Source organism: Manis javanica, chromosome X, assembly GCF_040802235.1.
Source record: "Manis javanica isolate MJ-LG chromosome X, MJ_LKY, whole genome shotgun sequence".
Classification (NCBI taxonomy): Eukaryota; Metazoa; Chordata; class Mammalia; order Pholidota; family Manidae; genus Manis; species Manis javanica.
Window position 1 is genome coordinate 22,097,438 of NC_133174.1, and position 26,575 is coordinate 22,124,012.

At 36.5% G+C, this 26,575-nt stretch overlaps 1 protein-coding gene and 1 pseudogene across 1 annotated transcript in view; one reads left to right on the forward strand and one right to left on the reverse strand.

Annotated features, from left to right (window-relative positions):
• The window catches only part of LOC108398806 (transcription factor SPT20 homolog pseudogene), a 43,682-nt pseudogene extending 19,815 nt beyond the window's left edge, over window positions 1–23,867 (reverse strand).
• IL1RAPL1 (interleukin 1 receptor accessory protein like 1) overlaps window positions 1–26,575 on the forward strand; it is a 1,253,736-nt gene that overhangs the window by 716,249 nt on the left and 510,912 nt on the right. The gene's annotated exons all lie outside the window — the stretch shown is intronic.

The window sequence follows — 26,575 nt, forward strand, 5'->3', positions numbered from 1 at the left end:
TTTTTCTTATTCTCACAATAACCCTACAAATAAGTGGGCTATTATTATTTCCATTACCCAGTTAAAAATTCAAGGCTGAATTTATGTGATTTCCTACTGTCATATTGGGAATCTTTATCAACTTCACAGAACTTGAGAATCTATGTACTTTCCTGAATAGCAATGGGTTTTGATATTTTTCTGCTTCTGCATTTCCACCTGGGCAACACACTCCCATTACTGTACACAGTATTTCTCCAGAAAAAGAGGAAAGTGATGTATATAATCTAAACCTTGTTTTTATACTTCCCTTCTAAATGCTCATGAGAATTACTACACTCTACAGCAGTGGCTGAATACTGGCTCCAAATAAGAATCTCTGATACTCAGATTTAATTATCCTGGGTACTAGGATGTCGGTATTTTTGCAAGTTCCCTTGGCGATTTTAATGTGTAGTCAGGGTTGGGAATGACTGCTATATATGCCAGCTTTTCAAGGGTTCTTTTCTATTGTATTCTTTGAAGTGGGAAAGACAAATAAAAACAAAGTTGATTTATATCTTCTTGTCAGTGACAGAGATCAAATTACCTCCCAATTCTTAAATTAATCGTGAATACACTGGCACCTTGTCTTTGAAATATATATCCTTAATATATCCATCAACTTCTAGTTTTTTTCTCCTAATTCTTTTCAGCTAGTTCAATTTATTAAGTCTTTGACTTTGGACAGTTTTCTCTTAGAGGTTATTTTCTTCTTTCTAATTTATAAATTAAAATTTTAGCCAGGTAATACTATTTATTTGATATTTTTTTAAATAAATGCCTCTTTACTCAAGTGTGGGATGGGGGATAGATGGGTGACTGCTAATGGATGTGGGGTTTCTTTTAGGGGCTGCAATGTCTTAACTTACTTTATGATGATGGCTGCACAATCCTATGAATATACTAAAAACCATTGAGCTGTATGCTTGAAATGGATTAATGGTATAAGAATTATCCCTCAGTGATGCTGTTTTAAAATGTATACATATGTCATCAAGATTTTGAACAAGCACCATGTGGGACATAATCAAATGTCATTCTTTAAGGTTTACTAGTAGGAGTGATATTTTCTGTGCTTACAATTAATTAATAGAGACCTATATGGCTTTAATTAATATGGCTTTACCTTGAACTAATAAGTATTCATTTGGTAATTAGGAAATTTTAATCCAAGGTAGTACTCAAAACTGTGAACTTGATTTAGTGTTAAATTGTGTCCCCTCCCCCAGCTTAGACCTGCTCCAGGCAGGAAGGTTACAGCAAAAAAAGACAAGCATGGCAGGCATCTTTATTTCTCTTCCTTACCTTTACTTTCTCCTCTCCTGCCCGCAGATTTCCAGCCTATTCTGGAGAGGATCAGGTCAAGAGAGGGGCAGAAAAAGGTGTTATGAAGAGCTTTCTGGGCCTAATGACTGTTTAAATATGCGTTACCCTCTTTTATCTCTTTCCTCTCTCCCCCTTCCTCTTGCCTTGACCACTCCCCCCAACACCTGCTCCCCACCCCATCTCCTGCAGTTCCCTTGGCTCAGGTACGAGTCAATCCCATGTTGGCTCTATTTTGTTGTGGGTCCTAACATTAAGATGATCATGTAATGTGTCATCCAAACTGAGACACTTTTGTGAGTGAAAGGGAACACTGCTAATAATTACAGTGGAACAACAGACATGTAAAGGGACTGTTCTGAGCAAATGAGTCTTGCAGATACCCAGTGCATAGGAACACATACACATCCTTTGCCCCCAGAGTTTTGGAGCATGGTCTCATCTACTCTGCTGTGGCAGGTGCTTTGCCTCTACTAGGTGTGATGCAAACTCCATTCCTGCATGGCTCCCAACTAAACACATTCCATAGATTTTGAAGGGGTACCAGAGAAGACCCCTTCACTTGGCTGGAGATAATGGGCAACAACCCCTAATTCTTTCCCAAGAAGTTGGACAACACCTCTTTCCAAAGAAGTATCCCAATATCCTCTCCCTGTAGTTTTGTAAGCCATTTATGATCTGAAAGTCAGCAAAGAGTTCAAGAGTGAGGAACAGATGCTGACCCACTTCCTTTGAAAATCTCTGTTTAGTGATTTGTAACTCACACTGGTATTGCACGTCTGTTGTAACTTGATGCCTAGTTCCAACTTCAATTTTAACATCTTGTTTCACATACATTCTTTTTTTGTCCGCACAAATGTGAGAGTTATTTTTGAAATGTAATGTCAGAAAAGGTTATAATGTCTTAGTGTTTCAGTGTGGTACAGGCTTCGAAATCAGGAAACAAAGGTTACTGGATTTAAGACTTTAGGAAAGTGATTTGACTTCCTGAAGCCTTAAAAAGTAACTAGAAACATTTGCCTAGGTTAAAACAAAAGTACATGTAAATAGTCATATACATTTTTAATGTTTCTATCAGAATAGTTTTTGAAGTTTGAAAGTCAATTGAACCTTGTCAGTCTTAAATTTTAAGCTGACTTTGGATTATTTTATCCTAAAGCATTGTCAAAGAGATAAAAGAGCATATGTTTTGCAAAATGACTTTCTTATTTAAAGAGGATAAACGATTAGTATTCTCAATTTTAAATGAAAATCAGTAGTAGTAAGGGAATATAGTACTGGTTGAAAGGCATGTCTTGGAGTTCATGAACTTCAAATTCATGGTCATTACATATGTGTGTGACTTTGGGAATACCTTAACCTCAATTAACTTCAATGCCCTCATCTGAAAAATGGGAGTCATAATAATGATATATGTATGTAGGATTTTTTTTTTCAGGATTACATAAGATACTATGTACAAAGGGCTTAAAACAGTCCTGACAGGAAATAATGTACAATTATTATTACAGTTACACATATCAAAATTATTTTTTTAAATTTACTGACACACTGCTTTCTCTGGATTGAACTTAAGAATAGAAAGCCCATATCTTAATAATTTTATGTTGGTTTAGCATGATTTCTATCCTTAAAGGCTTGAATAAATGACTCATTGAGTGAATAAGTTGTTGGCTGAGTTAACTGTAAAGTGCCTGAAAGGCATATGAATTTAACTTCTTTAGGAGATGTTTACTTTTAGTATTATATGGGAAATAGCACATATATCTGTCTGAGCCAAATGCATTTGGACATAGAATGCTATATTTATAATGAGTTTAAAAGTGTTAAATTATGGGTTTTGATTCTTTACACTTCCAGGAAGATTCTGTAGATATTTTTTAAAGTTTAGCTTAGCTATGTTGTTAAATATTGGCTTTTAATTTTAGGCAACAATTTGCTTTAAAGAAAATCTTGTGTTATTATTTTAAAATGTTGATTTTTTTACACATATTTTCTTTATTACAACTCTCTGACGGGCTACAACAGAAAAAGAACTCAAAATAGTTTAGAAGAAATATATTGACTCAGTAACTGAACACTCCAATGGCAGGACTGTCACTGTCACAGCTACAGATAGAACTGATCCAGCTCAGTTGGTATTATCAGTACTCAGTCTCCCTTCCTTCTCCTCTGCTCCCTGTCCCTGCCTATCTCTAGTTCTCCATCTCTTCACTCTCCTTTCTCCGATGCCCCTGTGATGACTTCTTTCTCAGCAGGCTCTGTCCTGACAGCCTCAGGTTCATATGATCCCTGGTGTCACCCATTTCAGAAAGCTCTAGGTTTTTCTTTGGTCTGGCTTTGACTTGATGCTTTGATTATATGTCCATGCCTGAACCAAACCTAGTAGCCAAGGAGATGTAGCACTCTGACTGATAGTCTTGGTTAAAAGGTGTACCCCAAGGCCAAGGATGGGGTCAGTCTACTCGGCCCACATGGACTGAGAATTGTGATCTGTTCTCCTAAGCATATACTGTGCAAATGCAAACGTAGACACACACACTTTTAAATATTGCATTGTACTCTGGTAATGAACCTGTGAGAAAAACTAAACTAGTCTTCTATAAAAGCGGCCACTTGGAATGTTGGAAGGATATAAGAGGCAAATCATTTTGACTCCTCTCCATTTCAGCTATGTGTTCCAGGCCAAGTTGCATAACCCTTTCTGAGTTTCCATTCCCTTACTGCTTTTTTTAAAATTTTTTATTAAGGTATTACTCATATATACTCTTATGAAGGTTTCACATGAAAAAACATCCCTTACTGTTAATTAGGATAATATACAAGATTGTGATGAAGACTACATGATGCATTGCATCAAGAAGAACTCAATCTAGTACTTAGCACATAGTAGACATTCAGTGTATATTAGATGTATCCTTGTAACTTACCCTTTCGACAAAACCACTTTAGGATTCAGAAAAGTGAATTCAAGAGTGGGGAAGGGATATAAAACCTGGAGAAAAACCACCCATTTCCTTTTTGTAAAAATAAACTTCTAATTTCATAGCTGTTTTAGATATACAGAATTATTACAAAGTTAATTCAGAGAACTCTGGCATTCTCTACATCCAGTTTCCCCTACTTTAACTACTTATATCAGTATGGTATATTTGTCGCAATAATGATAACCCAGTTCTTCAATGTAGAAAAAATGATAGACTGCATAAGAGATGAAATACTATATGTGCTAGAGTAAAATAGAAGGAACCATTGAATATTAGAACTGCAAAAAGAGACTGGGATAGTGATGACTCAAGTTGAAGGCAAAGATGAAAAATCAATGGGATCCGAAGGATAATGAAAGGCCAGTGATGGTTTTGAGAACAATCACTTAGTTGGAGCTAAGAGGGAAAAATGTTATTTTGGTAGGAGGAAAATGGTGAATTACATGAATCAGTAAACTAATGAGTAGACAAGAACTCAAATGAAGCTAGTAAATGCATTGAGAACAATTTAAGAAGTGAACATGAGTTCAAAGAATTTAAAAGGAAAATGGAAAAATGTGTACTGACATACCATGATTGCTGTGATTTTTATCATTTTATAGTGGCTGCAGGATGAACTTTCTGATATGGGGAAGTGATAGGAGCTTAAACCTGAGCACCAAAATAAGGCATTCATTCAAATGCAATCACTGAGAACCTACTATGTTTCTGGGTGCTGCTAAGCATCCGAGATTATATTGCGAATTACAAATATGTCTTCTGCTTCCATTAATCTTAGGTTCTAGTGGGGGTGGGGAAACAGTAAACATATAAACCAGTATATATCTGAACAGAAAGTAATAGTAGCACATTTTCCCCAAGTTTAATTCCACATATAAAATGAAGGTAGGTGTGATTAGAAGAGAGAGGTTAGGGATACATCTCTTTCTGAGGAGGAATTATGCAACAGGTGCATCCACATCTGGCCACTAGTGATGCATCTGGGTAGCGTAGCCTTCACCTTTTCCAGTTACAACAAAGGATGGGCATGAGTGGAGGAAGATGTAGAAAAAGCCAGGTACACATCACAATATGCAGACTAAGTCGGTCTATTTTCTAATTATATATCAGGTTTTCAGTTGTAAACATGATCTAAAATACAGGCTTGTATCACCTCAGTTGTCTAATTATGCCAACATGCAGCTTAAAATCATGATGGCAATAATGCATGTTTCTTAAGTTCACGTTAACACCATGCAAAGAGGCACAAAGCAAGTGTACTGTGCAATGTCAAAGAAGCAGGGTAACAGAGCCCTGTGGCTGGGTCACAGGTCTCAGGGTTAACAGAGGAAAAAAGCCTTTTTTTTTTTCTGGAAGAGAATTTCAAGCAGATTATTACTGAAAAAGCTCCCTCAAGACAGCTCAGAGGAATTACTTCTGGAGGCCTCCTCTCTCGTCAATGCCTGATTCCTAAACTGTCTGCCAGCAAATGTTAATTACTAGAGTAATCAAAACAATATACTTGTGGATTTTCCCCCTGTATTTATCATTTAAAATGAAAGCATCTTTAACTTTTTCTGGCTGTTAAAGGGAAAAAATAAGCTCATTGGAAAAATACTGAAAATATGTAGCCAAATTATTAATAATGGTTTTTTCCCATGATGGGATTTCAGGTAATTTTTGTTTTCTCCCATTTATTTTCCTAATTTTTTTTCCCAATGAGCCTAACAGGGAGAAGCTGAGATTCCACAAGAGGAGACCAAACGGCTCATGAGTCAATAGGGCAGGGACAGAGAAGTGGTACAAGTCACATGGTTCCTTGTCTTTTGTTTTAGCCTAGGCATTTCTCTTTTCTTGGGGCTAAGGTGAATATTTCCCAAAGAACTTGCTCTAATACTGGAGCTGCATTCTACACTCATGCTTACTAATAACTATTGCTGCATAGAACCAAGCACATAGTAGAAACTCAAGAATTAAAATATCTCATTGATCTTACTAAATGCTTAATTTGCTGAAAGTATGAAATAGCATTATCTGATAGAGATGGTGAAAAGCCTTCTATGATACATTTTAGGAGAAGGAAACACTCCAAGAAGCAGTAGCCAACCTCATGATATTCGATGGGAAATTATTGATTTGTATTGTTTACATTAGCAAATCCATATAGGTATGTGCCCATGTATATGTAATATTCATTTAATTAAAGGCTAAACTTCCCTAACAAACTTCAGTGAGAACTCTTTTTAATTGTTTTCAGTCTTACCCCACTTTATACACACACACACACACACACACACACAAACACACACGATACAAATACAAATACACATACAGGTATAGGTAGGAGAAGAAGGCAGGAAATTCTGCATTAGGGACACTTCATATGCAGGTTAATGCAGAACAAGATGCCAAGTACAGTATAAAAGCTGACATTTATTAACATACTTCAAATAAAGATATCTTCAAAGCTTTGCCATGCATATGAAAATACCTCCATTTTTATGCCCATGTTTTCATTATTCAGTAACATGCATTGCTTTTCATTGTTCCCAACTGCAAGTTGTATATCTGCTCAAGAAGTTTCACTGATCTTGTATTTCACTTCTTTTGCGGTTGACCTGATCATTTCATTTCAACTAGAAAAGTCATTCCATGGAAATGAGTGAGCATGAAGAGAAATAGAAGATCATGTGTCTTTGAAATTAAAAAACAATCAAATTACTTATTTATTTTAATGGCTCTTTTTCTGGCCAGGCTCCAGTCAATAATTTCAAGTACAGAACTAGATTTTATCATCATAAACATGAAATCTATTTTATATGCAAAGAAAATGGATATTTAAAAAACCCCATTTGTTCACTCATTTAGCTGTTCATTTTACACAGACATTTGCCTTGATTCACTTTCCTTTTTTAAAAGTATTTGCATATATTTTTAATCAATTAAAACCCAAATCTATTCCTATTATAAAATAAATAAAATCAAAACATAAGACACACACGGAACGGAGGTATTTTCATATGCATGGAGGTATTTTCATATGCAATTCTGGTTTTCCTTAGGCACTGCTCATCTCTATTCTCTGTCTTCTGCAAAGGTAACCCTGTTGTATGACCAGAACACAAGCAATCAGTTATTTTTTTACTAAAATAGAATGAATTGTTTGGCACATCATTTTTATATATCTTGAAGGTTTCCCTATGTCGATACATAGAGACTTAACTCATTCTTTTTAACTGATGAAAAATATTGCACAATTAGACTATACAAAATTTTTATTAAACCATTTCCCTATTTTTAGATACTGAAGATTGTCCAAATGGTGTACCATTACAAACAATGCTTTAGTTATAATCTATGATTATGCAAGCATTTCTCTGGAATAAATACTAAGAAGTGAAACTGATAGTCATAAGATACAGGCATTGTTAATTTTAATAGATACTACAAAATTGTCTGCCTAATAATGTCTTTACCAATTTTTGAGTTCATAGGACCCCTATCTTTTAGAAGCACTGAAAAGAGAAAATGCTATTGAGATGTTATTTTTATATGCATTTCTCAGATTTCTACTGAGTGCAGTCTTCCATATACTTAATATTTTGTCTTTCTCCTTTTTGAAATATCTATTCATAGCCTTTGATCATTTTTATATTGATTTATTTTCTTATTGATACATAGATAGTATTTTGTGAATTATTCTTTTTAATGCTTTGTAGATTTTATACATTTTAGGTATTTTCTTAGAGGGTGTTATCATTTTTACTTCCTAAGGTTGATTAGTTTTCTTAATTTTATAAGTTCAATATATCAATCTTGCCTTTCATGCTTCCCCCCCACCTTGCTGTGTGTTATTTAAGAAACTCTTCCAGCCTTCCCTATCCCAGTATCAGAATCTAAACTGTGGTGTATTTACAGGGATTTTTTTTAAAAAAAGCATTTTGATGTATAATCCATTTGGGATTTATGTTGTGAATGGTATATGGTAGAAATTGGTCTATATACAAATGTGTGTGTGTGTATGCACAGTATATGAGTTTCTTTCAACTATGAAGCCTCATTACAAAGCAGAGTCAAACAACTATGGACTATTATTAACTCAATTACGTAAGTAATTTATCATGAGTTTTATATTTCTTTTCCCTGTGCTCTTTAATATTTCCTCTGAAATATTAATGTTACTTTCTAGCTATTTGGGTTATCACTAAAATATATTCCTTCTTGTTTGTTTATTAAGTCCACTTCAGTTCTCTGATTTAAACCCCCAAAGAAGAGCAGATCCGTTTCTTCTTTCTTTTGTACTGGTGTCAAGATCCTTATCCAGGTGTAGTCAGTACTAAAGTCACACCACCTATGTCCCTTATAAGGACCCTTGAGATTTGACTGGGCCTACCTGGATAATCCTAGCTAATCTTCCCATCACATGATCGCTACTGTAATCACATCAGCGATGTCCCTTTTGTGGTGTCAGGTAATATGCTCACATTTCTGGAGATGGGAATGTGAACCTCTTTGGGGAGCTCCTCTTCTGCCCTCTACAGTGCTCCCCACTGTTGCAACGTGCTTGTCTCTATTGTAGGGGTTTGTGTGTTGGGGTGGGGGAGGTGGCAGAGTGGTGGGAGTTGGGAGGATGCTAGGTTGCATCAGCTGAGCTTGAATGTGTTTTCAGTGGGAGAAGTTTCACTTTTAAGGGCATGTGGCTAAACAGACATAAAAGATGATACCTTTAACATGATCCATGAATTGAAGGAGTTTACGTATCAAACTGCATGACAAAATTGTATTTTGTAAAGCAGTTAGAACAATGCTTGGACATAGTAATATATATATTTTATTTATCTGTACTTGGTAAATAAAACCCAAAAATAGTGTCCACAAGGAAGAGACTTTTAAGCAGACAGTTGATGTGCTGATGTGGTATATCCTCGTGACCCAGACAGACAGCTGATGGATTTTGTGATTTACTTTCTTGGGGTATATTAAACCCTCACTGTTGCCTGTCAGGAGGAAATATACCTTGACAGGGCTGTCCAGTGGCAGTGATGATTATGTATGTATTATACTTACTTGTCAGACTAATCAAGTGTGAAATGTATATACTGCAAATGGTGGTGATAATTGGTCTATTCTGTATTTATTTATTGAGCACTTACATTGTGCCAGATGCTACAGAGCATTGATGATGAGTAACAGACCGCCCTCTTGCTAGAGCCTTTTGAAGTGTAATAGGGTGAATTCCTCTGAGTATGCCAATACTTACAAAGTGGATTACGTTGTGTGGATTACGTTGTGACCTACGGAAAATATAAACAAAGGGCTATAAAGGATTATAAATGAAAGTAATCACACCTCTAAAGATGTCTTAGAGTGTTTGAAATGACTCAAAGGTGAAAATTAGACAGGGACACTCCAGGCAAGGGATTAATGTTGCCTAAAATAGACAGAAAATCTAAAGATGTTGGAAACAAAAGCTTTGGCAGAACCGGAAGGTGTTGGTCCCTGTGTTCACAGTGAGAGAATGGAAAAGTTCATGTAGCTTTTAGATCCTATCCCATTGTGAGGGGGTTGTACTTCATTTCATAGGAGGTAATGAATTTTGAAGAGGGAGATGTGTCATCCAGCCTACTTTTGGGAAAAATTGATTTGGCTGTCATATATTAGATAAATTGAATGTAGGTGAGATCAGAGGGAGGGATAACAGTTAACAGCTCATTACCAAAAAATGTTCTACATGAGAAATAGTGAAGGCTTGGGGGAGGAGAAAAAGAAAGAACTGGAAAGGAGGGGGTGGGTGTGAGAGACATTGTGTAAAGCAGAATCCACATGATTTAGCAGCTGATTGAGGAGGAAAGGAAGGGGCCCATAATGATTGGTTTCCTGCTTGGATGACTAGGATAATGTGGTATCAGAATAGCAACAGGAAATTGGGCAGATCATGGATTCTGGTCTTTAACTGAATGGGTTTAACATACTGGAAGAATTTTGAGGATGACTGTTTCAAACAAGTATTTGAAAATGAGGTCAGAAGTTCTAGAGAGAGTTAAAGAAAGAGATTAGTTTAAAATAATCCTAGGATGGGGGGAGGGGGAATTTGTAGCTCATTTAGTCCCATGAACTCATCTTACTCACCCTTTCCCCATATCTGCCAAATGGTTGTCTATCCTATATTTGAAATTTGAGTCCATGACGTCCTGAGGCAGGCATTTATGTTTGCACCATTCAGTTAGAAATCTCTTCTTTATTCTGAGCTCTCCAAAGTTCTTTCCTTTTAAGCCGAGTTCTCTATCTTGGGACCCTACCCTAGAGCAATTGCAGTTCTTCATTCTTAGAAAAGCTTTTCTGGTATTTTAAGAAAGCTATCAGCATCCCTGTTTAGCCTACTCGCCAGTAATGCAGGGAGTGTAAATGGTGCTCAGAGGCAATGCAGTATCTTTATGCCTTCCTTGCCTGTGATTCTTGCTCGAGTTTTCCCAGATTTAAATAAACTCGTAGGAAACACAAAACAGAACCTGAGAGGGTTCTAATCTCAATGCCCTAACATGCAAAATTTAATTTAAAACATCCCTGACAGAAATCCTTAGGGTCTCCCTGTGGACAGATGCCTGGGGACATATGACAACACTGTCACCTCTCCCCTTTCTCACACCTGTGTATTGTTTTATTAGCTAAACATCTCTTGTTCTCAGAGATGACTGACATAGTTTCCAGTCACATCACCTTCCTCTGGTCTAAGTAGCTTGGAGAACAGTACTAGCCCCTCCCTTGGTCTAAATATTGTGAATTTTTAATTTTTAATTTTAGCTAAAATCATTTTGGATACATCCCTCAAGTGGCTCATAGTCAGCATGCTGCTACTGTTAGTTTTCTGCAGCTGACTGTGTAACCAAGTGGCCACACTTCCTTTCACTGATGGTACATTTTCCTTGTTTGTAGTTGAGCATTACTCAAACCTTCATGGATCCTTTAGATCCCAAGTTGATTATATTTATGAGATTGCCTTCTCTACCTCCATTTAAGATATTGTTCACAATGTAGAGTGGTAAACAACTTATGTTTAGGTTAGAATCCTTTTACCTAGCAGTATTCTACCAGTTTGATAGTAAATTTGGGGGAATGTCACTGAAGTGGTATAGTTGTAACAAGTGCTTTTTAAAATAAGATGACACTGTTCTTTTAATCCAAATTTATTTATATAAAATAACATTATTTTGGGTGTTAAGAGCTTGGACTCCTGAATCAGCAAACCTGAGTTCAAATCTTGTTCTGTCATTTACAATTTATTTTTCTCTCTGAATCTAAGTGTCAGCAGAGGATATTAATTTCTTCTTTCTAGGGTATTGTGAGGACTGAAGAGATGATGGGCATAAAACAGTACCTTGTTGGGTACATTATAGGTACTTGGTTGTTATTTTTCTCTGAAAGTTTGATTAGAGTACAAAAATACAACTTTTTTGTGCTCTTTGTGTCCACATTGATAGAGAAAAAAATCATATAATTAAATACTTGGGAAGAAACTTTTAACGTATATGTGAACATTCTGGGGTTCTTTTTACCCCTAAAAGTGGAGTTTGACTTGCTCTACCTTCTTCCTATCCTTTATATAAGCAACAAAACTTTTATTTTAAGGGAAATGAGGGCCAAGGATGCTGTCTACAAAGCTGTGGCCTTGGTGTCCTTACATTTGTGCTCTTACCAACGCTGACCTATTATCACCTGTGACCCTCAAGATCCGTCCTGTTTATAGAGAGTATTCCATTACCCATTTGTTATGCCTCAACCCACCTAAAAAAAGGATGTCGGGAAGATGGTAGGCACTCGTCTTTTCCAGTGACTCCCCTCTCCCCACCACTGTATGCTTTATTTCTATTTTCTCATCACCTGTGTTTATTATGGTGGTAAAGCTATCCCTTGAGGCTTTAATTTTATTTATTATATATAATTTTTGATTTTCTGGAAGTTCTAAGAGTTTTATTTCAAATTGGTTAAGTAATTTCTGTGGATAGATGTAGAAATATGTATATATGCTTTATGCTTATCTTTTATTTCTTTGTTTTAAAATTGCTGGTAGGTAATTCTAAATCTGTAGTTTCACTAGAGCTTAGAGAGAGATATCTGTTCTGTTATTTCTAATGATTTTTGCTAAAGGTACCTTATTTCCTTTTGGGCTTCATTGATTTTTGTTTTTGTGTTTTTGATGAGCTGATCACTTTCCTAGGAATATTATTTTGGGGGATTCTCTGAGGCCTAGGGTAAACAGGAACTCTTCTAGAAAGAATTTCCATTTGCCTTCGCAGGTACCTGAATTATGCTCACTCTGGTGTCACTGTAAACTAAATGAAATTCATGGCTTGAGATTCTTTTGGGGGAGGGACTAACTAATATGAATGTGTGCTATAAATCTACCTTAAATAAGTGTAAGGGATTGGGGAGATTCTAGTTATGTTTCATCATTTTCTTGAGGATGTGGCCCTTAGCTTTAGTGGATAGGGGTTCTCTCCAATGTGAAATTTGACCAAGTCCCCTATCCTCATTTTTCCACATCTGTGCCACCATTAAATTTACACTTTGCAATTGGGATTACTAGGTCCAGTAAATGTCTTCAGGAAAAATGTCTTCAATGGGCAACTTAACTCTTTGAGTTCTGGTTTTATTTAGATTCTGGCCAAGGGATCTTACTGAGTACTTCATTTTGGGGAAAAAAATCCAATATTTTTACCTATTTTCAGTGGTAGGGTTGGCCCAAATAACCTAGATTGCCATATTACTATTATAGAGAGTATTCATAGAACAACTTCCCCAGTGTTTCTTATATATTTTTGTCAACCAGATTTTCTATTTAACATTTCAGATTTCTTGAACGTAATTCTAATTTTCTGATATTGCTTTCTTGCTACTGGAAGTTTTATTTCTGATCTCCATTTCAACTTTATTTTCCCCTTTAGACAATTTATACCAACCTCAAACACCTTGAAATAGTAGTAACACTCATTAATGTGATAGGGATTTTACAAAATAATAATATTTAAGAAAACTCCAGATTACATGGTTGTGCAGTTGAAGAATGGATGTGTAACTCTGGAGATAGGACTTGACAAATTGGGTGAGATATAAAGACTTCCAAGATATAAGTGATTAAAGGAGGTAAAACAAGAAGGAATGACAGAGGGGCTAGAAGCACAAGAACCTGTGTTAATCTTGGGAAATTCTATCCTGCACTCAGATTTTATTAAAAAAATCAATTAGTGAACATTTGACTGTGAACCACATAAATCAGGGCTGGTGTATGGTCTTTTCTTAGAACTTATTATCAGGTATGATCTATCACAAAGGATCTTCTAACCTCAATATAACATTCTTTGTACATTTACTCATCAAACCAATATCTAGAAACAATAGAAAAACAGAAGGTTAATAGTATAAGACATCAGATACTTTATGTTTTTTTTTAATCTAGAGATAATGGAGAGAATCAGAGAAGGTATGAATCTCACTGTGCTATTTTCACATCAGATTTTTTTCCTACTATTCTTTCTCACTTGGACAGTTAAATGAAAGAGGATATAATTGTGATTATATTATAGATTTATGAAAAAATGTAGATAATTAACTCTAGATTTCTAAGTTGTTTTAAGTGTTTAAATTTGCTCAGCCACCATTCATAATTTTTTGAGCTACTCCTCTGTCTCTAGGGTTATGGTGTTTTGCATATGTTTCTCCATTGAATCCTCAGAAATCTATGAGGAAGAAATTATTACTGCTATTTTATAGGTGCAACTGAGACTCATAGGAAATGAGTACCACCTAACTTGATAATTTATGAAGGTCTTCCACCTGTATTTAATTTAGTGTGATTTTTAATTGTGATCCTCCTGTCAAGCCTATGCATTAGGTTAGATATTGTTGTTCATTTTTTATACATGATAACAAAGAGGCTCAGAGGAGTGAGAGACTTGCCAGAGCAATCAGCACACTAATACAGATGATGCTCCATCTCAGTGCTTCTAAGTCACAATCTATTAGTTTTTCTATAGTGCCACACAATTTTGAAAGTGGTGATGATGATGGGTACAGTGACAACTTTGTGCAGAGCCTGGGACTTAGAAAAACACTGTTAATCAAAAGTGACTGGATTTAATAATACACACATATCTGATGCCATGAGAACTTAAGGGATGGATACAACATGTGAAAGTTCTGGGAGGAATGTAACAAGTAGACTGCATAGTTATAAATGGCAGTCTGTGTCCAATCAATGCATTTAGCTTTGTCAGATACATTTTTTAGGGCTCTTCTTTTTAATGTGCTCCAATGATTACAGCTAGGAAATATTTGTGCCATAAAGCTATAATCCCCAAATAGTAATGATTTATTTCCTCGAGTGTCAGAAAAAATTAGCTCGTAAACTCAGGTGTGATGATCAAAGTAAAAAAGGAGGTGTGTACGTGAGGAAAACTGTTGGGCTAATTGACTAGAATACTTTTGTTTTCCTCATTTTAGATTATTGATGAAGGTAAGAAAGTATGGCATAGGGCCATAGAAATCAGAAGAAAAAGCTGTATCTGTGAGTTATTAAAAATTCCAGTAGTGAAATGCCAAATTCAGTATAGTGCCAGTCAGGAATTTCAAAAATGTGTATAGTAAGAAGTTAAAGAGTTTAAATAATTGACCAAAGGTCAGACAACTAATAGTAGAGCTTGGATTTAAACCCCATCTATCTCACTTCAGCTGCTACTCTAAACCCTTACACACTCCTGATGGGGTATCTGGGTTTCCCCCACTCAGCATTTGATCACTTGGGATCACCGTGTGTCTGGGGATCATGGTAAACTGCGGGTTTTTAGAGCCACTTAAATGATTCTTAGCCATATAAGTCTTTGGTCACAGATGGGGCAGATTAGTCAGGAAATAACTATAGGAGTCAAAATTAAAACAAAATGAAGCCCAGATTAATTATGGCTCACATACTTCATTCTTCTATATTTTTGTTTCCTTTTTGTGAAGAAATACAGGCTTAATATTTTTCACTTACTGTGTTTGTCCAAAAAATGTGTAATGCTGATTTTCAGGCTGTTGTGTTCATAGTATTTGGTTGAATTAAGGATTTTTTTTATTTGAGTTTACCAAGCACATCACTTAAATCCAAATCTAAAAGCTTATCTGTTTTGTATCCCCGAACTTTGGACAAGGACTAGCACATAGTAGTTTCTCAATATGTATTTACTGAGTGAATATGTGGGACTACTTATACAGTTACTATTAACATTAATTTGTCCCTCAAATGGTTTTTCAGCTATTAAACCAAGGCTTTCAATTGAAAAGTATTTCTTTTTTGAAGAAATGTACATACTCTGATACATCTTTCTTCTTAATAAACTATCTTTGTAAAGTCTCTGAGTGTTTGAGGGTATTTTAAATATATGTCAATAAGTTAATGGAAAGTCTGTTAACTCTCAAGACAGCATGGTATGTACCGTCCTACAGGATAATTTTTTCCCCAACTGCTGATGATAAAAAAAAAAAAGACTCAGAGGTGAGACAGCATACTATCTCCTAAACTGAGCCAACTACAGCTAACCTCCTCTCTAGAAGTAAACTACTTGTTTACTGAATTAGAGTGGCCTCAGATGGAACAAGTGGGGAAGCTAGAATCTAGCTCTATGAGACTTTTATCCTCCAAAGGGAAGCTTGGGCATGTTCTCATATCAGCAGCAGAGGTGCAACTAAGGAAGGAGCGATGTGTATGTACTGAGTCAAGCCCTTACTTTCTGACTTCTAACATCCCCTTGACCCAAGCAAATCATGTGGTGGACTCAGACTCAGAGGGGAGGTTGCATGACAAATACAACAGGAGTCACACACACACACACACACACACACACACACACACACACACACACACACACACAGAGGCAGGAGTGAAGAACTGAGACCATTAGTACAACCAACCTACGATACAAGCTTGACTAGTTGAAACTAGTCTTATAAAGTGTATCTGGCATTTCCACTATAACCTTCTGATTCCCTATTTAGAACTGAATCCTAAAAGACAGACTACCTTAAACACATACACACACACACACACACACACACACACACACACACCGTTCATTTTCTTCCTATGTTATACCTTTTGCTAATACAGTTCATTAGCTAAAATATTCATCTCTCTGGAGACTGAGCAAAAGGATCACAGACTTTTAAACAGAAATATCACATGGTTATGGACTCAGTGTTCACTATAAAAGACATATTATTCACATGACATCAAATAAAATGTGTGTGTGGATGTTTTATTTACAAGCATACATTGTAAAAAAAGCACACATTTTAAAAACAAAAATAAGCTGATCATTCTATAAACTTTCCAGTTGCCTATTATAATGAAATTGTGTGTTAAGTGTCACTCTTAAAGCAGTGGAGATGGCATTTGCATATCTGTTTAATTGCTTTGGATTAAACATTGAAAGATGAGAGCCAAGAGAGCTTATTAAGCTGAAATGAGGGCAAGTGATAAAAAAGTGATATTATGTCAGCATCACATCTGGAGGTCTGTTGCCATTTCCATTTTAAATCCTAAATTGCGACGTTTCTTAAAATTATCGTCAAATGCCATAGTTTTGAAATATAATAAAAAAGGTTAATACGTGAATTGTGCTTGATAAATACAATTTGATCTGAAAGCCACACTAGAGGTTTTTCTACTTTGTTCATGTTTATTTGTTCCTAATGTAGTAGACTGTATGCTTCTGAAAGGCATTATGTCTTATTTACTGCTATGTCTCTAGGCCTTTGACATAGGCTGTCCCATAATAGCTGCCCAATAAATATTTGTGAATGAATAAATGAATGAATTTACGGTATGGCAACTACTTCCTAGTTACTGTGAAGCATTTTAGATGAGTGGTCAGGAACTGCTGGTTTTCACTGGTGCCTACAACCATATCTATTTCCATTCTGAAACACTGTGTCCTCACTGGCCTTTGCCTAGAGGAATCATCAGGAATTAAATACATAAAGTCCTGAAGCATCTACCTTGAAGTAGGCTATGTGAAGTGGGGCATGTGTGAGGTTACTTAATTTGCAATTCAGGGGTGCTCATTTCATTGGGATGTTTGATTCAGAGCTTATATTAGAAACTAGTGTTTGTTAGCTGTGTCCACAATATCAGAAAAGTGATGGCACATCATTTTATAAGTCAATGATAATGCACATCTCATTCATTTGCATTGGACAATTAGCACCACTTCCAGGTGGTCCCTGTTGCTCACCAGAGTGATTTCATGTTTTCCAGATAGTTGATATAGTTAGATCATCTAAAACATCCTTTAAATTTGGTAAGAATAATCATTCCATTTCACTTCCGTAGAATTTATTTTTTGGAATGTGTAAGCAGCTTACAAATATTATCTTCCTTAATCCTTGTAACTACTGTGCAAAAGGTCCTATTAAATATCTTCATTTTGCAGATGAAAAAATTGAGGCACAGAGAAGTTAAGTGATTTACCCATGGGCTCACAACAGTAAGTGGGGGAGCCAGGTTTTGAGATTAGTCTGGCTCCAGAGTGTTGTGGTCTTACCCACCATGCTATCCGTGCACAGGGCCCTGAAGGGGAAGTATTTTGTATGCCACATCTGTTTTATTGATGATTTAAAATTTTAATTGTGAAAGTGTAAAAAGCACATAGCATAAAATATACCACCCAAACCATTTTTAAGTATAGAGTTCAGTACTGTTAGGTATATCACATTGCTGTACAGCAAATCTCTAGAACTTTTTCATCTTGTGAATGGATAAAGAAGATGTGGTACATATACACAATAGAATACTATTCAGCCATAAGAAAGAAACAAATCCTACCATTTGCAACAACATGGCTGGAGCTGGAGGATATTATGCTCAGTGAAATAAGCCAGGTGGAGAAGGACAAGAACCAAATGATTTCCCTCATTTGTGGAGTATAACAACAAAGCAAAACTGAAGCAACAAAAGAGCAGCAGAATCACACACTCCAAGAAGGGACTAGTGGTTACCAAAGGGGAGGCTTGTGGGAGGGCGGGTCTGGAGGGAGGGAGATGGGGATTGAGGGGCATTATGTTTAGTACACATGATGTGGAGGGTCACGGGGAAAACACTGTAGCACAGAGAAGGCAAACAGTGACTGTGGCATCTTACTGCACTGATGGACAGTGACTGCATTGGGGTACGGGCGGGGACTTGATGACATGGGTAAATGTAGTAACCACATTGTTTTTTTACGTGAAACCTTCATAAGAGTGTATATCAATAATACCTTAATAAAAATGTTTAAAAAATTTAAAAAAATTAAATTAAAAAGAAAGAACTTTTTCATCTTGTAAAACTGAAACTCTACTCATTGAACACTAACTCTCCATTTTCCTACCATATCTATTTTTAAGTCCTGTCATCCCAAACATCCCCATCCAATAAGATTTCTTCAGACTCTTCCCACATGACATAATAACAAGTAAACAGAGATAAGAGAAGATTGTTTTATTTCCACAGATATGTATATGCCAAGAATTCAAAACTTCTGAGGAATACAAATGTACAAGGAATGGGGTGTTTGAAATAAACAGGAGGATCTTACAGATCTCTCTTCTTGTTGTTCCTCAGTTGGGCTTTAGAATTTTTTAAAAGAAAACTTTTCTGTTGTATTTCTTCAGAATGTCCTATGAACCAGAACTAACAGAAAATTAAAGGTGCCTGTAATTTTCTTGTTTCTTACATATAAACATCATTTTAATGTCTGCTTAGAGAGAAATTAGATTCAAATACTGATAAAAGCACTAGTTCCTATACATTCTATTTTTATAATAATTCTAGTTTAGTACTCTTCATGTTCTAAAGGCAGTTGTGACATTCAACATGAAGAGTTAAAGAAAATACACATACATTATACATATATGTAACTATATAAATGGTAAATTTTTAATATTTCAAGTAAAAGTACTAATGCTCTACAATGCATGCAAATTTATACAGTTTGTATTGAAAAAAAATAACCAAAGTAAGTAATATCTGAAAAGGATATCTATATCAGTGTAAGTTTTCAATTCCTATTTTGCCAGATAGTTATTGCCATATTTCATCTGTATATATGCCCATGAAATAGTTTGAAATATGGTATAATAATAAAGGATGATACAGAAATTGACTTGGCCTCTAGAGGGGTGGTGCTTAGGCTGAGCATTAAATGATGAAGAGACATCCCAAGTGCAGGTCTCCACCAGTACATGGGACTGAGGAAGAGCATGGCACATGGGCTGCGCCAATAGCTAAGCCCTGCCACAGCCATGGACATGAATGGGGAAGTGGAAGGAGATGGTAAAGAGAACCAGGAGAAATCCAGGTCAGAAATGTCACAGTTGAAAATATATTATCATCAATCCATTTGCTAGTTGCAGGACTCCTGGTGCCTCCAACTATTACCTTAAGTTGGGTGGTGGTTTAGCTGTGAAAAAGAAAGTCTGATAAAATCCACAAATTGGAGTAGAGAGAGGTAGGGATGAGAAGGGTATGCAGATAGATTTTCTGTGTTTTAAAATTATTAGAAACTACTTTATAATTAATTCAATTAGTTTGCAGATTATTCTAACACCAAACATTAAAGGTTCTGATAGCCTCAGGAAAATGATGAATGACATTGTATTTGGACATACTAAGTGAACAGATACATACCAGTCATTCGAGGGGATGTCTCAAATAGCAAATAGCATTACACTAAAACATTTTCAACAAAAATTACTGTTCAACAAATATATTTTTCTGATGGTTGCAATAGCTTATGCCTTCCTAGCAACCTTTAATTGTAGAAAATCAGGAATATGACATTTTTGAGCAATATAAATCTGTACACTTACATATAAAATATTTTAAAAGTATTATCCATGTGTATGAATTTACTCAAGTTTTTTGGAGGGAGAGGGAGGGTTTGATCTAGTCATGTAGTTTCTTATCTTACAGTGTTATCCTAAAACATATTGTTCAGGAGCTGCAGAAATCATTTTAAATTAGCAGGTATATTTAAAGATCTTTTCATATCACAATTATTCATTTTTTCCCTGTAATTCCCTACTGTAATCTGTTTCATCAGTTTATCTAAACTTACCATTTTTCATTCACTTGTCTATATTATAAGTCAAGAAATTTTTACCTTTTCTCTCTCTCAATTATTATCTTGTCTGATGGACAAAATAATTGAGACAGAATAGAAGAGCAAGATGAATGGCAGACAGCAGGTGCATTTGTATATTACGAAGTGTTTGCAAAATAATAAGCACCGCATTAATAATGCATTTGAAGAATATTGGCTAGCAAATGATATTGAGTCATATATCCAAATCATCCCTCAATTACTGAAGAATGAATTACAAGTGTCTAATGCATCCATTTTTAGCAGAGAGAGAATTCAACATGTGCAGCATCTTAGAGTAAAAGGGCTACTGTTTATTAATAAAGGATTAAATCTATATTAATACATTGTGTTATATTAAATTTATATTAATGTATATTAAATATGTACTATACTATATCTATATATAATTTGAAAACCTAAGGAACATATATGTGTATGTGTGTGTATTTTTAAGTCTAATGTGCTTTTTTTAAATTAAATTTCCATGGCATATTTGCCTTTGATTCTAAGGTTGACTTCTATGCAATGTAACAAAACTACTATTTGCACTAATATTACTTCTATAGTTTATTTTCAGCATAAATACTTATGTTTCTTTCAGCTATTGAATGTTTTATTATTAAAATTTAAATTTAAATTTAAATATTTAATATATATCACATTAACCTTGACAGTAAACTTAAGGAGTAGATATTACTGTTCACATTTTATAGGTGGAGACTCAGGAAAATTCGGAAATAGTCTTAAGATTAGTAAACTACGGAGCTGGGGTTTTGATTTCATAGTGGCCAGTGTCATAGTTCATTTGTATTTTTTCTTTAAATAATTTACCTGTTTTTATTTAAAAAGCATAGGATTGTGCTTCTATATAGTTTGTACACCTAGGAAAGTAAGGAACTGAGACATTAAAGACAAAAATGAAGTAAGAACTCAGAAACTCTTTGATTCAATTCTGTGTGTGTGTGTGTGTGTGTGTGTGTGTTATAAAGAGAAAAACTAATCAATGCATGATGCAGGATTTGAGAGTGGTGGATGGGACTCCATTCACTTACCTTCAGGATCCTTGCTGCCTGCGGGCCTTGTGGTAGCTGAACTATTTGGACGGGCATTGTGGCCATAGCCACTGGTTGCTCCAAGATTGTTCACTGCAGCTGCTGGCCGGGAGGTTGTTGGGGGTGGTGGCCTAGGCCCCACTAGCTGGAGCTGCTGGGGCCCCTGCTGAGGAAGGCTCTGCTGAGGTCTTCCCTGGCCAGGGCCAACCTGAAGCAGCACCTTCCCCTGGGGCTGCAGAAAGTGTCCCTGTCCATGGCAACCCACTACCACAGCCGGCAGAGCAGCGGAGGCTGTTTTCTGAGCAGTTGAGTGTTGTGCGCTGGAACTCTGTGGTGCTGGCTTCTGGGGATCAGGAACTCTGGGTTGCTGCAACTGCTGCTGTGGAACCAGCTGATAGAAACATTGCTGCTGCTGCTGCTGCCACTGCTGCACAGGCCACTGTTGGATGTGCAGAACTTGTACAGGTGGAAGCTGGAGCACAGTTATGGGACTGAGAACTAAAGCATTTATTAAAAATAACTGAGTACCTATTTGACAAAGCTGCAGTGCAGCAGGCACTGCATTTGGTGGACAAGCTCCTGAGGGCAGGATGTAGGGCTGAATTCCCACAGCACCCTGGACCCCAAGGCTGGAGCCCTGCATGAGGTTGGGACCTCTCACCACAGCCTGGGATACACCAGCGAGGACCCCCTCTCTGATGATGTTCAGGCCAGTGTTGTTGGCAGTAACCTGGGTGGCTTGGACTATTTGTAATGAGCTGGCAGTGGGCAGTGCAGTGGCAGGAAGTGTGTTAACTTCATTCACTCCCACAGACAATTTCTCGGAAAGACTTGGTTGCTTAGGACCAAGAGCAGGAGATTGAAGAAAGCAGCTGACCTTCTGTGGAAGAAAACTGTTACCTGAGGAGCTCCTGCCTGAGCTGGATGGATGTCTGATAGGTGGAGGTGTTGCCGTGATTCCCTTCGTCTGGACTGAAGCCTGAGCCGCTATGGTCTTAGGCTGTTGTTTTTCTCTGCCTGTGAAAGGTTGGCTGAGTCCAGCTGAGCCACTGTAGCTGTGGGATTTCTTGCCTGGACATTTGGTGCTTTGGGGGACCATTTTCTTGGACTTCCTGACTACCTTCGCAGCATCATGCTTTGACCCAGGCCTGTAACTATTTGGGTAGTCATCTGTAGAGGAGTTGGTGGGAGGCATCTGTCGCTCACATCTGACTTTTTTACATGAACTTTCTCCAGAGATAAATGGATCATTAAATGACATCATCACAGATAGCTTTGTTTTCTGGGACAGACTGCCAGATTCCCATCCAAATTGAGAATCATTATGTACCTCATAGGCTGGCCAGGCTATTGGTTCTGAATCATCATATTTGACAGACATCTTCCCTTCAGTGTAATTCTCCACATCCAGTTCAGAAAGTACATCCAAGTCACAGGGTCTCTGTTCCCACATATCTACATAATCTCCTGCTTTAGAAATAACGGCATCATGCTGCTGACCTGATCCACTTTCTTTGACTTCTTTGTCTGTAGTCAACATGCTTGGCTCAAAAGGAGGTGGGCAATGAGACAGTTCCTCCTGCTCATTCAGAGAGGGGGTAGAATACCTCTCGAAGCTCCTTTTCATTGGGTGAGTGTTCATCTTTTGCTTGTCATAGAGCAGCCTGTTTACAGTACAGGCTACTGATACGGAAGGATCTAGACACAGTGGTTGAGCAGTAGCTGAGAGCAGTTGGCTCTCAAGCAAAAGTCTGTCTTCCTGGATCCATTTCTGGTGATCACTGGCTATAGACTGTGCATCATGGACTAAAGTCTGCATTGTTGGGTGTAAGAGAATGTGCCTGCTTTGGTAACCAGGAGTTTCCATGTTATTGGACTCTCCGTAGTCTCTTATTTCTGCTATGACACAGCCAGAGTGAAAAATGTTAACCTGAGATTCTTTCAGGAGATCCACCAAAATGGGAGGCACTTCTTCTGCATCCAGGTACTCAAGCAACTGCTGTTTTTTGTAAGGCAGTTGAATGATCTCCGAAAACAATGAGCCCTTTTCCCCCTTGAGCATCAACGAATATCCCCCTTCTCCTGGGTACAAGTTGACCACGAAACATGGCAACAGCTCTCTTGCAACAAGTTTTCCCAATAAATTCACACTGCTTCTTAATTCCTCTGTAATCTCAGGCTCTTTCTCACATTCTTGATTGTATATGTCATTAAGTTTTTCAAAAAGAGACTTTTCCCCACTAAATGAGTATTTTCTTTTAGAAGGGCTCTGCTTGGCACATTCAATGACATGCTCCGCATGCTCCAAAGTTCGTTCTAAAGCTCTTTCCATTGTAGTATAAAAGAGGGGCCCTTACTGAAGAGGAAACATAGTACATTGATGAACAGTAGTGAAAAAATGCGTCTATCATATTATAGTTCTGCAAACATCCCAATTCCACAAGCCTAACTTCAAAATGGATTCCAAGAAACCCACCCTCAAAGAAGAACTACGCAAAATTCTTACAAATTTGAGGAAATACCTGAATCTGGACAAGCAGTCGTCTCCCGCCTCACCTCACTTCGCCTTCTCGTCACGCTATACCGAAGTTGACGAGAGAGAGACGTCAACGTAACGGGGATGGAGCGTGGGGCACGTGAAGAGGCGGGGCCACACAGCCTACAGTGCGCCTGCGTGCTGCCTCAGGCTGCACGGTCCGTTCCCTCAGTGGTTTGATGTCCAGTGCTCTGCGCTTTCCGTTCTGGTGCCGGCACTTCCTACAAGCAAGTTGGGCGAGGAATCCACCTCAGTCCTTGCAGTTTTACAAGATAATGACAAAAAACATTTCTACGGAGTGACGCAGTGTCATCCTTTTTTCCCTTTGCTTTTGTAAAACAAAGAACAAAGAATAAATAAGTACAAATATAAATATATCCTACGAACTCTGTTCCTTCCCATACAAAAGAAACATGTGTGTGCAACCAATAGCTACTTTTGAGAATGAATTATGAGAGAAGGAATATACTAGGATTGGACAATAGGACCAGTGACAAGGAACTTGCCATGGAGGAGTTCACAGTTTCCTTGGAGAAGCAAACAGGTAATGAGAGAAATAGAATGTTCCACAGTTTATAGACTTTTGGAAGAGTGATAAAGGAGAGGAAGTACTAAATGTGGGGAAGTGAGAAAAACTATTCCCTAAAGAGGTGATAGTTAAGCTTTAAAATAGAAATTTATGAGACAAATAAAAAGCCATGGTAATTCTGGGGTTAGGAGAGAAATCTAGATTGGCGCTATAAATTAGTTTGTTGTGAACATCTTTTTGAAATTATTTTCTATGGAGTTCCCACCAAGTGTCAGACATATTTCAAAGTTATTAAAATACAATTTATCTAATTCTCCAGGAACTTTACAAAGCAGGCATTTATATCCCCATTTTTCACATGTAGAAACTAACTTTCAACCAACTTAAGTGATAGACTCAAGGTTACAAAATAGTAAGCCATTGAGGCAAGGTACAAATCTATCTGACTCCAAAGCCTGACATCTTTCTACTTCTCTGTGGAAGTACCCCTAAAAGAAGAGGATCATTTGGAAACACTGATAGAGAATTTGGTGGCAGGTGCCCAACTGGTTATCATCTTAAAATAACATGCAAATTTTTTGGGATTTTTCACAAATGTAATACATTAAATTACTTATTTTGAAGCACATCTTCATTCGTGAAGATGCCCCATTAGAACCAGTCAATATAGTTCTAAAATTTATGTGGAAAAACAAACACCCAAAAATAGTGAAGAAATATTTTTAAATAATAAGTAATGGTGAAAAGCTTGACTTACCAGATATTATGTCCTATTAAACAGTGTATTACAGGTGCATACACTTTAGGAGAGAGAATTTGAACCATTGGAGATCTAAGAAATAATTCCCAAACATATAGGAGTTTATTATACAGTAAGAGTGGCAGCACATGTAAGTGGAGAAAAGATAGTTTTCACTCAGTGATACTGGTAAGAAAGAGAAGCTGCTGGAAAAAAAGTAAACTTTGCCTATCTTAGAACTGATATAAAAATAAATAGATCAGTGCTAAAACTATGAAATTACTAGAAGAAAATATCAGAGAATTAAAAAACATATATAATTACAGAATACAGGAGGTCTTTCCAGAAGACAAAAAATCCAAAAGGTATAAAATGAAAGATTGGTACTATTATTACAAACAAAAATAAAAAACAATCTACAGTACAATCAGAATAAAATTAAATGATTAAATAACTAGGAAATATATTTGCAGTATACTTCAAAAGAATTATTATCCTTAATATAAAAAGATTCTACAGCTCTGTCATACTATTTTGTTATATTTTGTGTTCATAATTTGTTCCCACAAGTGATCTTTATATTCATTATATTAATACCTTTATGTAATCACTTTAGTCTTTTTTTTCTTCCTTAGACTTTTGCTATCATGTCATCTTTAAATATTTTAATTTCTACCTACTTGTTAATAAAACAGGCTACTCTTTGTTCCTTTCTCCTTCTCTTTGCATTTTTTAGTTTATTATTTCTACTTTATCAGAGCAAATAACATTTACATATTATTCCTTCAACCTTAATACTGCCTTTATTTTAGTACCAGATATTCAGTCGAGTAGACTCACTACCAAAATTTCTCCAAGACTTTCTTAACCTTTTCATTGTAAAATTCTCATTCTTTATTTATAGGAACAGTTCACATGTACAGTGTTTACTGAGATTTGTTTTTTTAATGCTTGAAACCTTGCTGGTTATAAAATCTTGCTTCATCCACAGTCCTTTAGTTACTTGAAAATGGTGCTCTACTGTTGTGGTGCGTGTGTTATCTTTACTATGTAAGTGACAAGATTAATGGACATAATAGCATTAAATGTCATACTGTGCTCAGGCCAGATAACAAGCAGTTGAAAACTATAAGGTTAGTGACAACCCTGGTAACAACATTTTCTGAGAAATATTGGTGAGAAAACCCAGATTATAGTAGAGAAAGGGACAAGCCTATGTCGAGAAAGTGAGGAAAATAGGTTACACTACTGC